Genomic DNA, 15918 nt, shown 5'->3' on the forward strand with positions numbered 1-15918 from the left:
TTTTGTCCAAATTGATCAGTGCCCACCTGCACTGCAGAAGCAGCTGCATGAAGCTTAAGGATTTCCAACTGAGTGGCTCTGTGGTCAGAATGCTCGACTCGCTATCGGATGAACATGAGTTAAATTCCCACTCGAGGCACAACTCTGCACAACTGATATCGTCAGCTCTCTACTTGATTCGGTAGGATAAGCGTCATTTTCGGAAAAGATGACAGTGGTTTTTATTTTGTGACGCTGATGCCCACCACAGGATGTGAAATATCCATCATTCTTTCACATTTATCAATGGATATTATTCCTGCCACACACTCCATTACAAATGGTTCACCTTTTGAGTTGAATGGCCTTATAAACGCCACTTGTGTTGTCCATCTTTCACTAAATTTAAAATCACTCATTAAAATGGCATTGGTAAAACATCCAAATGCAGGACTCTTCTGAAAAGTTTTGAGGTTCGGTGAAGCTTTCCTGACTAAATATCGACTTTACATTGCAGTATACCCAAAGGTGGTATGGTGGCACTGTGGGTTGTGAACCCAGTGACCCGCGTTGGATTGGCGACCGCTGCTAACATCAGCAGTGAATGTTTTCTCAACTGGTCCTGAACCTCGCTTCAACAACTCTAGCCAGCGTGGTGAAGTATGGTCAAGCAGCGCACATAACTGACACAGCATATAAGGGCCCTTCTTCAACCAGCAGTGGATTAACAAGGGGCTGTAAATAATTGTATACCACACTCATAAAACACGGGATATCAAACAATAACATCGTTTTCAATAGTTTTTCGAGTTCCTTTGTTGTTGTGTGGTATGCACGTGACGGTAAACTGGAGTACATGAAGAAACCCCTACAGATGAAGGAGATAACACTCAAAGTTCCACAGCAACAAACTGCACTGCCTAGGCTGTAAGGTGGCCATCGCATGGTTGATTTAATGGGTGGTTGAATTATTGGGTGGTTGAGTGATGGGTGGGTGAGTTGTTGAGTGAGTGGGGTGAGTGAATGAGATGATGAGTGAGTGGTTGAGTGATTGCGTGGGTAGTAGGTGAGTGGGTGAGTTAGGGATTGGGTGAGTTAGGGATTGGGTGAGTGGGTGATTGGGTGGGTTGTTGAGTGAGTGTATGGGTTGAGTGAGTGGGGTGAGTGAATGAGACAGTGAGTGAGTGGTTGAGTGATTGTGTGGGTAGTGGGTGGTGAGCGGGTGGGTGAGTTGGTCGGTTGTTGAGTGAGTGAGGTGAGTGAATGGGTAGGTGATTGAGTGTATGGGTGGGTGGGTGAGTGGGTCAGTTAGTGGTTTGGTAAAGTGAGTTAGTGCGTTAGTGAGTAAGTGGGTGGGTAGGCGAGTGTGTGAGTGAGCTAGTGGCTACATGATTGAGCGGGTGGCTGGCTGAATGCGGGAGAAGATGGGTGGGTGAGGTAGTGGGTGAGTAAGTGGGTGGGTGAGTGAGTTAGTGATCAGGTGTGTAGTTTGGTGAGTGAGTGGGTGGGTTGGTGAATAGGTGGGTAAGTGAGTGAGTGGTTTAGTGAATGAGTGGTTGGGTGGGTGGGTTGTTGAGTGAGTGGGGTCGGTGGGTGGGCAGGTGAGTGAGTCGGTCAGGGAGTGGGTGGGTTAGACATGGAGGGAGTGGCTGGGTGAGTTAGTGGGTGGGTTTACACATGAGTCGGTTGGTATTTGGGTAAGTGATGTGAGTGAGTAGGTGAATGAGTAAGTGAACGTTACAAAGCTGTCCCTAAAGAGCTGCATGTGGCTCCAGAGCCGCAGGTTGCCCTGGTCTCGGGGGAAGAGACGGGTTGTAGGGGAGGAGCGGAAGCAGGTAAGTGAGAATGACTGCTTGATGATCACTCACCTTTTGGTGCCACTCCAATGTCCGGCTCGGCCCTCGTCCTCCACCCGTGTCCCACCCATCTCAACCTCCACCACCTGATCCTTCCCACAAGACTTTCCTGCCACGTGCTATTCCCAACCTTCAAGTTGCTTACCCTATTCTCCACTCTACGCACGTTTCCCGTCCATCACAGCATCAATACCCATTCACAGTTACCGCGTGTAATTGAGATGATGGAACGTTATAAATCGCTAAGCTTTAAAGCGACAGTAATTGAAGCTGTTAACAATTAATGCAAGGACTCTGCCTCCCTAATTATTTTCTCTGACGATGGCCCCACCCATAACAGAAAATCACGAACAACTCCAAGCAGCAGAAACAACATGTTCCATGCAATTATTTCTAGATTTGAAGCTTTCGTGACTGCAAGGATTCATACTCTTTGGTTTTTTCGGTAAAGTCACCTAGGTAACGGTTCCACCTGAAGACGGAAGCTTGTGTTGCCTCCGAAACGTCGTGATTTAATTTAGTTGTTTTCATTTTTTTTACCTACGTGACTTTACCGAAAAAAACAAAGGGTATGAATCCATGCAATTATGTTCCATGCAATTAGAATTGATTATCTTTACTATAGGCGAGTGGTGGCGGAGCGGTTCTCGTACTGCGCTACTGAACGTGCCAAGCTAAGCAGGCAGTTGCGGCTGCAAATAACCCCGGGTAGCCTTTAAAATATTGTTGGTGCAAGTCTTGTTACCTTTGTAGTGTTGTAAGGACGGACTTCTGGACTTCTTTATGGCACACACTGTTTATTATCTTAATACACAGTCCCTATCACACTAAGGGGTATATGGTCCCCTCACCCGTTACCCTCAGAAGGTACAAGCCTCCGGACCCTGCAGGCTATCTAATCTCCCTGCTCTCCCAGCGTCCTCTGGCTGGACCTAGGGGATCTCTCCCCGACCACTGGTTACTCTGAGCCCTAGCCCTGATAAGGGCTGGAGGGCTTGGTCCAGGGTCCTAGACGTCTTCGGCCGACTTGGGTCTTCGTGTAGCAGAACTCCTCCAGAGCTCTCAGCGCTCCGGCTTTTATACCTGTTCGTGGCCGGGTTGTCCAATCTCCGGCCACCTTGTGGTTCCCTCTGATTGGTCCTTCCCAATCTGGGTTTGGATCCTACCTCACCCCATTTGACCCTGACCGTTTGATTGAGCGGGAAAACCTTGTTTACGATCTGCTCTCACAGTTTGCGAACAGCGAGTAGTTAACACCACTACACCTTTTTAAGGCCCACACAGCGGACGTCGTGTGACAAACACCAGGCCCGGCTGCCTTTGTCTCCCCAGTGCTGGTATTTCCACACCATACCGGGTACTTATTTAAGGCTGCGACGACCTGAGCGCAGTGCCATTGCTGTTCCAGTAATTTACCTTCGTTCGGTTTGTCGCGCCTTCTCCCTGCACTTTTGCCCCCTCACCACTCGATTGCTTGGGAGATTTTTTTTACCGAATCGGACAGCATTGTTTTTTCTGTCAATGCGAGGGGCTGTGTTGATGTAAAATACATTCATTTGAGGCCTTCTACTTTTCATTACAAAGATTCGACTGAAATGAACCCAGGAGGATGCACGAATCTCATTCGGAATACGAGGAATTGACTAAATATATCAACGGGAGTCTAGCCAGGTGAGAAGACTCATGTGGGTTTATGAACCGGTCTGTGCAGACTATTGCGTGCTATCCCCTCTTAAAGCTTTGGGGGATTTCCTCTGAGTACGTCGGAAACACGCGTTTATAGTATACTAGCGGAAGTACCTGGCGTTGCCCGGGTGAAAAATATATTTCTTAAAAACCTTACATATATATACACAGATACTAAGGTATTGTCAAAGCCCAGTAGGCCGTTTGTACATTTCTCCACCAACAAATATATAAGAGGCTTGCACAAGTCCAAAAAGTTGTAGAAAGTGTGGGGTAAATAGTTGATGTAAAAGGTTTCCGAAAATTGTGGATCCCCCCCCCTCAAAAAATATCTTTACCCCTCGTAGGTATATATACCTACACACCCTACATACAACAGAGGAAGTAGTATCTATTGATATTCTTAGGTTTTTTCGGTAAAGTCACGTAGGTAAAACATTAAAATTTATAAAAGTAAAATAAAATAAAAATCACGACGTTTCGGAGGCAACACAAGCTTCCGTCTTCAGGTGGAACCGTCACAACCACGACAGCTGTATCAAGTAAATGAGAGATTGCAGGAGCTACCACTCCGTTTATATAATGGTTGGAGAGGGGGGGGGGGGGGAAGGGCCAAGTAAAGCACACTTTTTATTCATATGGTAAGGTGAGGCTTAAGAGGGTGAGCCTTTGTTATGGAGAGGTACGGTTTGTGACTCAACCTGTGACAAGGAGACAACAACTAAACATGGTAAACCTGTGTAGAGGTGTAATTGTGTATGGGAGCGGATGGCAAACAAACACAAGGGGCGTGGTTAGGGCCGTACACATAGGAGGTGGCCACACCGCCGTCCGCACCTGCATCCCCCACGGGCGCCTCCCGGGGGGGCCGCGGACTATAAGAGGGGGTGAGCCGGAGGGCTCGAGGTCGAGGTATCAGCTTTAACCAGCGAAGACGGAAGACCAGCTAGAATAGGCCCCGGAGCTCCCCTGGCTCGCTGTCCTTATCAGGGCCGACCAGGGCAAGCCGGTGGCGTGGCCCCGAGAGCCCAGACTGACGAGCAGGTCTGGGAACTCAGGGGGTCGGATCCCAGCTTGACCAGGGCTGGGACAGGTAGCCTCCCCTAGCTCCCTAGTGGAGGACTTGGGCTTAGGTTAGCGGGGCTTAGATGTTGTGTCTCCCTGTTAGCCGAGTAAGGGGACGTTACCCCTTAGGTCCTGTGTATACTCGCTAACTGTATACAAGTTGTGTTAATAAATAAGTGTGCCTCCGATCCCGTCGTCAAGCCTCCTGAGTAATTACTACATCTGGTGTCAGAAGTAAAACGTCCAAAGATGGACACACGAGGGACGACACGTACCAGGGAGTCGGAGAGGGAGGACACCGCGGCCGAATCACCACCAGAGATGGCCGAGGTCGGATCGGAGCAGCCGGGGCCGAGTACACCCGCGCCGCTACGACAGGAGGGTGGGGATGCGTCGGCCGAGGGACTTCGGCTGGCTCACTCCCACCTGGCGGAGCTGCTCTACGCCGCGGCCGCCGTGTTGGAGGAGATCACGCGGCTGGGAGCTGGAGGGGCTGCGCGGGAAGACGGCAGCAGCCGACGCACGCCGGCATTTCCCGCCACCCCGACGCGGCTCGCGGTTAAATTTCCCGCCATCACTACAGTGCGAGCAGAGGGCAGGGCCGGCCTGCGTCAGGTGACTGCTGAGGGCCAAGCACGAGCCGTGACATCATCAACGCCGGCCAGCGCATCAACAACGGAGCGACCGGCGATGCCATGCTCACAGCCCGCCCACACTGTAACGTCGGCTGGGAACGAGGGAGCGAGATCCGCAGCCACGGACGTCGCCTTACAACAGCGACTGCCGCCTCTCAAGGAGTTCGTGGGAGCGGATGGAGATTGGGGCGGCTTCAAAAGGCGGTTCATCGCTCATCAAGAGATGGCGAACTGGACGGACGCCGAGGCACTATGCGCGCTGCCGGCGATGCTGGACGACGACGCCCTGGCTACCCTCACCTCGGCGCCTAAGGAAAAGCGCGCCACGCTGCACCTGGCGCTGCAGCTGCTGTCAGCCGTCTATGGGCCGCCTTCGGACTGCAGGCAGCTGTTCCACGATCGGCATCGGGGCGCCAACGAATCGCCCCTGGCCTTCCGAACGGCTCTCCTGGCCCTGGCAAAGGCAGCTTTCCCGCGGATGGACGAGGAGGGAGTGGACGCCATGGTGGCTGAAAAGCTGCTGCTACTCGCCGATGAGCTGGACATCGCCGTCTTGGCTCAAGACGACGGAGAGATGTCGTCCCTGCTGGTCGCGCGCCACATCCACGGGGGCTTGCGGTCCCTGCGTCGCAAGGCTGCCAAGGGGGTGGCCGGCCATGCCATGGCGGCCACCGCCCTCCCATCAGAGGAGGTCTGCGGGGTGGAGCGGCGGGGGGAATGGAGATCGGCGGCACCGCAGGCTCAGAATGGACCGAGCCGCCAGGGGCAGCCCAGGCCATCTGGGGCGCTCACACGCTGCTACAACTGTGGCCTGCAAGGCCACGTTGCGTCAGGATGCCGGGCTCCCCGTCAGCGCGGAGCGACACCTCGTCAGGACGCCACGCCGTCTCCACCCAAGCTCCAGCAGAGAAATACGGCGAGTCGTGGCACCTCACACGTTTGGCCCATGCACACATCCGACACACACTCACGCGCTCAACTGAACAGGGTTCGAAAATCGCCGCCCATCGCGCGCGATTGTTCTGAAATGCGGCGAGCGCTCCAACCGGGTCAGTGGTCGGAGCTCGCCCATCGTGTCGTTGCTGCGTCGGCGGGATCATCGGTTGTGGTCGGTCATATTGATGGGGTAGAGGTGCGGATTTTAATTGACACAGGGGCATCGGCGACCATTATATCTGATTTGATTTATAACATCCTTCCCGTTCAAAGTCGTCCCTTGCTCCCTGTTGACGTGCCATGCTATGCTGCTAACGGGGGCTCGCTGGGCATTATTGGGCAAATCCGCACCAAAATTTGCATTGGAGACATTAAATTATCCGGGCCTGTTTTGGTTTCCTCCTCACTCGCGGTTCCGTGCCTGTTGGGGACGGATTTCTTGGCCAAAATGCCCATCCGTATCTTGATTGACCAGGGGTGCATCGAGCTCCCATCGGGCCGACGTGTTACATTTTTGTCTTCCCCCACCACGGAGCGTCGGGCGTTTGCCACCGTGCAGGCGCTCGTGACAAAAACTGTGCGCGTACCCCCGGGGGCTCAGATGCTCGTCCCTCTTAGGTTGCGTCGGCCGTTTGCTGAAGGGGTTGCGGATCGGGGGGTCTTGTTGGGACCATCTCGAGCCGGGGTCAATGGACCCGATTTGCTAGCGGCTCAGACCATGGTGAAAGGGGATGGGGACCCCTTCATTGCAGTCCTTAATGTAGGATCGCGAACGGCCGTGGTTCCTCAAGGGACCGTGCTTGCACACGCAACGCCGGCGCCCTATGAGGAACCACTCGTGGGTCAGGTAACCACCGATCCTCCGTCGCGACCGCATTCGGACTGTGATGACGGATGGCTGGATGCACTTTGCGCGGGATCTGTGGATCTGTCCGACACGCAGCGTGCGCAGCTGCGAGTTCTCCTGAAAGAATTTGCCGACGTTTTTAGTAAACACAAATTTGATATTGGTTGTACTAAATTGCTGCGACACCATATTGACACGGGTGACAGCGCGCCAATCCGCCAAAATCCCTTTCGGCTCAGTCCCGCCGAAAAGGATCATGTCAAATCGGCTGTTGATGACATGCTAGCCGCCGATATAATTTCCCCTTCCAACAGCCCGTGGGGCGCACCGATCGTTTTGGTGAAAAAACACGACGGCTCACTGCGGTTTTGTGTCGACTTTCGGCGATTGAACAAAATTTCTGTGGCAGATGCGTACCCGCTTCCTCGAATGGATGAGTCGCTCGATGCCTTGGCGGGGGCGCGATTCTTTTCCACCCTCGATTTACTATCTGGATTCTGGCAGCTTCCTCTGGATGACGAATCAAAACCTAAAACTGCTTTTCGGACACCGCAAGGTCTCTTCCAATTTAACCGCTTGCCGATGGGCTTACATTCTGCGCCGGCAACTTTTCAGCGGTTAATGGAACTGGTCTTGGCAGGCTTGCAATGGGATTCGTGTTTAATTTACTTGGACGATGTCATCGTCTTTAGCAAATCCTTCGAGGAACACCTCCAGAGGCTGCGTGCTGTTTTTCTCAAAATGCGGGCTGCCAATTTAAAATTTAAACCGCAGAAGTGCCATTTGCTCCGCGAATCGGTGCGGTATTTGGGTCACATTGTTGGGCGCTCGGGGATATCCACTGATCCCGCCAAATTGGAATGCGTCAGCTCCTGGCCGACTCCCACCTCGGTGGGAGAGGTCAGGAGTTTCATTGGGTTCGCGTCGTACTATCGACGGGTTGTGGCTGACTTCGCTACGATCGCGAAACCATTGCATGCCTTGACGTCCAAGGGAGTCAGGTTTCATTGGGGGCTGGAGGAGGAGGCTGCTTTTCACGCCCTCCGGAATGCCCTGGTGGGGGCTCCGCCGTTGAATTACCCCGACTTCTCACAACCCTTCTTGCTCGATACAGATGCAAGTAACACGGGCATCGGGGGCGTGCTGTCCCAACTCATTGGGGGCGTAGAGCATGTGGTGGCTTACGGTAGTCGGGTACTGTCTCCAGCGGAACAACGGTACTGCGTTACCCGTCGGGAATTATTGGCAATTGTTTATTTCATTCAGCAGTACCGCCCATATCTGTACGGTCGGCGTTTCACCGTCCGTACAGATCATGCGGCCCTACAGTACGCTCTGCGGGTTCAACAACCATCGGGCCAGTTGTCTCGATGGTTGGAGATTCTCCAGGACTACGACTTTGTCACCACATATCGTAAGGGCGTCCGCCACACGAACGCTGACGCCCTGTCACGGTTGCCACCCACTTCGGAGTGCGCTTGCCTCCTGGGTTCGGGGCGTTGTAGGCCCCCGAACGTCACCACCGATTCGGTCCTCGTGGCCGCCGCCGATGCGCCTTCGGCTTCGGGTCCTATCGAGCAAGAAGGGAGGGATTCGTTGCTGGGGTTGTCGGTCGCGGAATGGGGACGCCTCCAAATGGAGGACACCTCCCTCCTCGCTCTGCGCCGTCGCGCAGGGGGGGTTGGGCAGTGGGTGGCGAACATTGACTCGTGGGGGTTGTTCCAGGGTCTTTTAATGCACTGGGACGGAAAAACCCGCCGCCAGCAGCTCGTGGTGCCTGCAGCATTGAGGGGTAAGGTGGTATGGGCTGTTCATGAGCGGCTTCTGCACTTGGGGGTTCACAAGACCTTTGCCACGCTCCAGCTCGATTTCTTCTGGCCGGGCATGGCAAAGGACGTGGGGGATCTCCTGGGGTCGTGCACGCAATGCGCGCAGCGAAAGCCACCAGCTAGGGGGTCCAACCCTCCGCTGCAGTCCATAAAGGTTTCCCGGGTTAACGAGCTCGTTGCGCTAGACATACTCGGGCCATTTCCCGCTACACCCAGGGGGAATAGGTATTTATTGACAGGGGTCGAATACTTCACGAGATGGCCTATGGCCTGGCCCCTGGCCAACCAGTCGGCAGCAACCATCGCGGAGGCCTTTGTCCAGGGCTATGTCCTCGACAAATGTGCTCCGGAACGGCTGCTTACTGACCAGGGTAAGAATTTTTCGGGAAAACTCCTCCGCGAGGTGTGCGACCTCTTGGGTACGGAGAAAATTCGGACCTCCCCGTATCACCCTCAAACTGACGGGATGGTGGAACGGCTGCATCGGACCATCACGTCTATGCTGTCCCAACAGGTGTCCGAATCCCAGACAGATTGGGACCTTCGCATAGCCGGTGTGTTGCAGGCCTACAGGATGGCTCCCCATGCGGCCACCGGATTTTCCCCTTTCTTTTTAATGTATGGCCGCGAGGCTAACCCCCCTGTGACGACCCAGCTGAAGCTCTCGGCGCCTCAGGCGAAGTCTACCTTGTCCGAACACGTTAAATTTAACATCAGCAAATTGTCTGAGGCGCGGGAAGCGGCCGTGCAAAATTCTGAACTCCGCCAGAAGGCGAACGAGAGGCTTCGGCTGTGGCGGGTACATGTGTTCAAATGGAAACCAGGGGACAGGGCATGGTTGCACTGTCCCCAGGTGCCACTGGCAACCTCGTCAAAGTTGGTACGGCCGTGGCGGGGGCCAGTGGAGGTCGTACAGGTCTTACGGCCGCAATGTGTTCGCGTCAAATGGGGGAGGCGTCGGTGGTACGTGCACCCCTCAAGGTTGAAACCGTTCATTGCGCCGGCCCGTGGTTCACACACACACACGCATGGCCAAACGTGTGAGGGGTCCGCCGACTCCCCGATGTCGCTGCTCTCGCCTAACATGACATCAACTGTTCCATCTCCAGGTGCAACAGGAGTGACGGGTCCACGCCCGCCAACCCCTCCCGGAGGGGTCGGGGGTCACTCGGCAGCGACGCCAGACTCTCTTGCACCCGGACCGTCACCAACCACCACTGAGCGTGCCGGGTCGAGCCCTTGTGACGGGCCCGCCGCGAGAACGCGCGCCAAAACGCGCAGACTATTGTGAGGTCGGCCGTTGGGGGGCCCTTGCGGACAGTGGGGGAGGGGCATCCGGAGCGCGTGTATATATGTTGGGTTTGCGGAATGGGGTATTTATTCGGGAGGGTGCGCCGGGTTATTTTTTTCTCTTTCTTCTTCTACCTGTTTCCTGTTGTTGTTGTTGTTATGACTGTTATTGTTCTTGTTAAATTTACGCGAGGCACACACGGTTTTGGGGAGGCATGCACCTTTATTCTGATTTTGTTGCAGCCGGGGACGGCTGCGAGCTGTACAGGGGGGGGGTGATGTAGAGGTGTAATTGTGTATGGGAGCGGATGGCAAACAAACACAAGGGGCGTGGTTAGGGCCGTACACATAGGAGGTGGCCACACCGACGTCCGCACCTGCATCCCCCACGGGCCCCTCCCGGGGGGGCCGCGGACTATAAGAGGGGGTGAGCCGGAGGGCTCGAGGTCGAGGTATCAGCTTTAACCAGCGAAGACGGAAGACCAGCTAGAATAGGCCCCGGAGCTCCCCTGGCTCGCTGTCCTTATCAGGGCCGACCAGGGCAAGCCGGTGGCGTGGCCCCGAGAGCCCAGACTGACGAGCAGGTCTGGGAACTCAGGGGGTCGGATCCCAGCTTGACCAGGGCTGGGACAGGTAGCCTCCCCTAGCTCCCTAGTGGAGGACTTGGGCTTAGGTTAGCGGGGCTTAGATGTTGTGTCTCCCTGTTAGCCGAGTAAGGGGACGTTACCCCTTAGGTCCTGTGTATACTCGCTAACTGTATACAAGTTGTGTTAATAAATAAGTGTGCCTCCGATCCCGTCGTCAAGCCTCCTGAGTAATTACTACACCTGTAATAGTTGTCTGTCAAATAAGATTGGCCAACTAAGTGTAGTTAAATCTTTTTTGCATGGTTAATCACATCTTTCCAATGATTACTCAGTTTGTAACCATCATCACGGTTGAAATTATGTCTGTGTTTGTATATTTGTATGGCTTCGTGTACAAACCTTTGATGGTAGCCGGGAGGTTTGCAGAGAATCTTGGTCTCGGAAAAGACAATTTCATGAGAGCCCACCGAGTTGTAGCAATGATCGGCAACGGCCGAAGAATCAGTTCTGCCGTGTTTCAGATCTGACTTGTGCTCGCGGACACGATCAGAAACATAACCTTTCGTTTCTCCAATGTAGCAATCACCACAAATGCAACTCAATTTGTAGACTCCAGGATACTGTAAGTCAGGAACGACATCCTTCACAGATGGAATTAGATCACGGATTTTATGCACTGTACTGAATCGGACTTGGATCTTATGTTTGTTTAGAATTTTGGAGATCTTTTTTGTCACGCCTGCTATATATGGTAACGTGATAGTTTTGGTCGGAGTTTCATGTGGCTGTTTCTGTGTGGTGGGAGAAACAGCTTGGCGGATAGTGCGGTCAGAGTATCCGTTCATCCTGAGGGCCCGATGTACATGTCTTAATTCACCGGCCAGGTGGTGTTGGTCAGAAATGCTATGGGCTCTGTGGTATAGCGTTTTGATGAGATAATTATTTTGAGATGGGTGGTGGTGGGAATCCGGTTTCAAGTAGGAATCTGTGTGGGTGGCTTTCCTGTAGACAGAATGTCCCAAGGATCCGTCAGGCCTCCTCTCAAACAGAATATCCAAGAATGGTAGTTTACCGTCTTTCTCCACTTGCATGGTGAATCTGATGGATGGGTGTCTAGAATTGATGTGGTCCAAGAAGTGGTTCAATGCTGGGAGGCCATGTGGCCAGATGACGAATGTGTCATCCACATACCTCTTCCACAGGGAAGGACGCAGGGTGGATGTCTGGATGGCGTCTGATTCAAACTTTTCCATGAACATGTTGGCTATAACTGGTGACAAGGGGGAGCCCATAGGGGTACCCTCATTCTGTTTGTAGAAGGTGCCATTCCAGGTAAAATAGGTGTTGGTGAGGCAATGCCTAACCAACGCAGGTACATCAGAATTCAATCCATGTTGGACTAAGTTCTCAATTATTGTTAGGGTGTCCGGTACTGAGACTTTGGTGAACAAAGATACTACATCAAAGCTGACGAGGATGTCATCAGGAGATAGTACCATGTCCTTAACCATAGAGACTAATTGGGTTGAGTTGAGTACTGCCAAAGAGGTCTTGCCTGTGAAGGGGAGCAGAGTATCTGATAGAAAACGGGCTAGTTTGTACATAGGTGAGTTTATCGTCGACACGATGGGTCGTAGCGGGGTGCCTTCTTTATGGATTTTGGGAAGACCATAGAGTCTGCGAGGTCTAGCCGCCGATGGTTTTAGAGAGGGTTGTATGAATCTTCATCCATGATGACCGTGGCATTGCCCTTGTCTGCCGAGAGGATGACTATATCATCTCTCTTTTTTAGGTCCGCGAGTTCAGAGCGTTCATTTTTGCTGATGTTACTAGTGGGTTTCTTAGCATTCTTAAGAATAGTAGCTATTTCAGCTCTTGCTACATCCGCATGGATGTGTCCTATGCCTCTGAGGGCTACATCAATCTGAGAAATCATATCCTCTACTGGTATATAGTTAGGGGTGACGGCGAAATTTAGTCCTTTGGCCAGTACCGTTTTTAGATTGTCAGAAATTGGGATGTTACTCTGATTAATCACGGTCTTGTTAACATCCAGCTTTGCGATGTGTGGCTCTGGTTTCTTCTTAGATAGGAGGTTGAATTTAGAAATCAGGTTAACTTTGCATTTGGCTGACATTGAGTCAGCAGAAGCAGAAGTCATGTTATCAACGTGGTTCCAATCGGAAGGTGACATTTTTTGTGTTAACATTAAATGTGTTTGTAAGAGAGTATTGTCTAAATTATCGAGTTCAGATCGGAGTAACCTTATTCTCTCCGAGATTAGTGATAGGCTAGCTTGAAATAAGATCTGTTTAGAGTTCGGTGAGGACACAGCAGCGGATGTGAGTTTGAAAGCGATGGGTATTACCTTGTTATCTCGGCATCTCTTGAGGAAGGCCAGCGTCTCGAGAAGCTGTGACTTCTTGTCTCGTTGTCTGTTAAAAACTCTAACAGATAGGTGGAATTCCTCCCCGTAGCAGTATCTATTGACTCTGTAGTAGTATCTACTGACTGTACCGTAGTATCTACTGAGCCAGTAGTATCTACTGACTGTACCGTAGTATCTACTGAGCCAGTAGTATCTACTGACTGTACCGTAGTATCTACTGAGCCAGTAGTAGCTACTGACTGTACCGTAGTATCTACTGGGCCAGTAGTAGCTACTGACTGTACCGTAGTATCTACTGAGCCAGTAGTAGCTACTGACTGTACCGTAGTATCTACTGGGCCAGTAGTAGCTACTGACTGTACCGTAGTATCTACTGAGCCAGTAGTAGCTACTGACTGTACCGTAGTATCTACTGAGCCAGTATTAGCTACTGACTGCGTAGTAGTATTTACTGGGCCTACAGTAGTATCTACCGACTATATAGTCGTAACGACTAACTGTATAGTATCTGCCGACTCTATAGTAGTATCCACTGACTATAGTAGTAACTACTCACTCTATAATAGTATGTACTGACTGTACAGGGCTATATACTGACTGCTGGAACCTGCTATGATTACAGCAGTGCATATTGTGGTGGAACCTGCTATGATTACAGCAGTGCATATTGTGGTGGAACCTGCTATGATTACAGCAGTGCATATTGTGGTGGAACCTGCTATGATTACAGCAGTGCATATTGTGGTGGAACCTGCTATAATTACAGCAGTGCATATTGTGGTGGAACCTGCTATGATTACAGCAGTGCATATTGTGGTGGAACCTGCTATTATTACAGCAGTGCATATTGTGGTGGAACCTGCTATGATTACAGCAGTGCATATTGTGGTGGAACCTGCTATGATTACAGCAGTGCATATTGTGGTGGAACCTGCTATTATTACAGCAGTGCATATTGTGGTGGAACCTGCTATGATTGCAGCAGTGCATATTGTGGTGGAACCTGCTATGATTACAGCAGTGCATATTGTGGTGGAACCTGTTATGATTACAGCAGTACATACTGTGGTGGTACCTGCTATGATTACAGCAGTGCATACTGACTGTGGTGGTACCTGCTATGATTACAGCAGTGCACACTGTGGTGGTGCCTGCTTTCACTACAGCAGTGCATACTGACTGTGGTGGTACCTGCTATTATAACAGCAGTGCATACTGACTGTGGTGGTACCTGCTATGATTACAGCAGTGCATACTGTGGTGGTACCTGCTTTCACTACAGCAGTGCATACTGACTGTGGTGTTACCTGCTATCGCTACAGTAGTACATGTTGACTCTATAGCAGTATATATCGACTCTATAACACGTGACAGAGTGGCGTGGTGAGGCCTAGTCCCGTGCAGAGCCCCCGCCTCGCCTAGATTACCCAGCCGGCCGAGGTGGCACCTTGGCAGGCTGGGCCGCTATCCCCCACCCCCCACCATCCCCCAGCCTGCGCTACAATAATACTAAGCGGTATAATATTAGTATCTACCGACCCTATAGTAGTAAGTGCACACATTGGGGTGGGGGGGGGGACAAGAGGACATGACACTTTGATTAATTTAGCTCAGCGTTGTGTATTTCTTTGCATTTTGAACGCGAATGAGAAATCCCCCCCCCCTCACCGATGACGCGTGTGCGTTGCTAGGGGCAACCCCCAGGCAGCTTTAGCGACGCGAGGAAATAATTAAGTAATGGCAAATATCACTAAATTGCTCATTTAACTACTTAAAATTTGACGGATGGGAAACGGAATAGTGCTGGCTCACCATGGGGCTTACGGCGTGGTACCCGGCAACTTTTTAAAACATAAACCCCACGGTTCGCGAGCCAAATCCTTTGCAAGTTGCGTGCACACAGATACAGAGACAGATGGACAGATGGACAGACAGACAAAAAATGACGTTTATAGGTAAGATGACTTGTTTACCCAGGAAAGCCTTAGAACCTGCATCGCACTGTCTTAACTCTAGATGGTCTATAATACGTTGTATTACTCTTGTTTATCTAGTAAAGCTCTACTGAGTCTCAAGTGTCCCATCAATTTTTTTTCACCCAGGGGGCGATGTTGCTGCTGCTGTGCGTAATCTCAATTGAGAGATTTGTAGGCAATTTCCAGCATTGAGGTGTATGCCAATATCGTTAACATTTAGGGTTTTTTTTGTTACGTGAGGAGGCAACCTGACCAAGAGGAGAACATACAAACCTGCTGGAAAAAAAAAATCCCGCAAACAAATTTCACGCAGAAAAAAACCACACCACCATAATCGGGAATCGAACCCAGGAGCTTCTTTTCACGAGGTACTGCACAATTGTTGCCAGCGTGGAGCTCTGCCGCTCGAGCGTTTACGAGAAATGACCTCAGCAGGTCACCGCAGCAGTTGTGACGGACATCACGGGGGAGGTGGTAAACATTGCTTATCAAACCCAAAACGTTAACCCTCCAAGGTCATTGTCAATGCCAATAAATCAAACACACATTTCCCGTGGCTTAACTATTACAGTAACAATAACCTCGCACAGATGGTGCATCATAATTTAACTCCTGCAAGAGACCATCGGCACACAACCCCGAGTTAGAAGGAACGGAGACACAAGTATGAATATTTACTGTCCCTGAGTAAACTATAACATTGTATGTTTAAGTAGATGGTCTAACCGAGGCCGATCGATATCATCCCCCTGATAACCATGTTCATACATCAATGCCAACTGTTGCTTGTCCGCACAGACTCAACGAACCTTGTACTATGACCAATTTTGGATCACAACTGCG

The sequence above is a fragment of the Lampetra planeri genome, chromosome 21, assembly GCF_965212315.1.
Source record: "Lampetra planeri chromosome 21, kcLamPlan1.2.h2, whole genome shotgun sequence".
Taxonomy (NCBI): domain Eukaryota; kingdom Metazoa; phylum Chordata; class Hyperoartia; order Petromyzontiformes; family Petromyzontidae; genus Lampetra; species Lampetra planeri.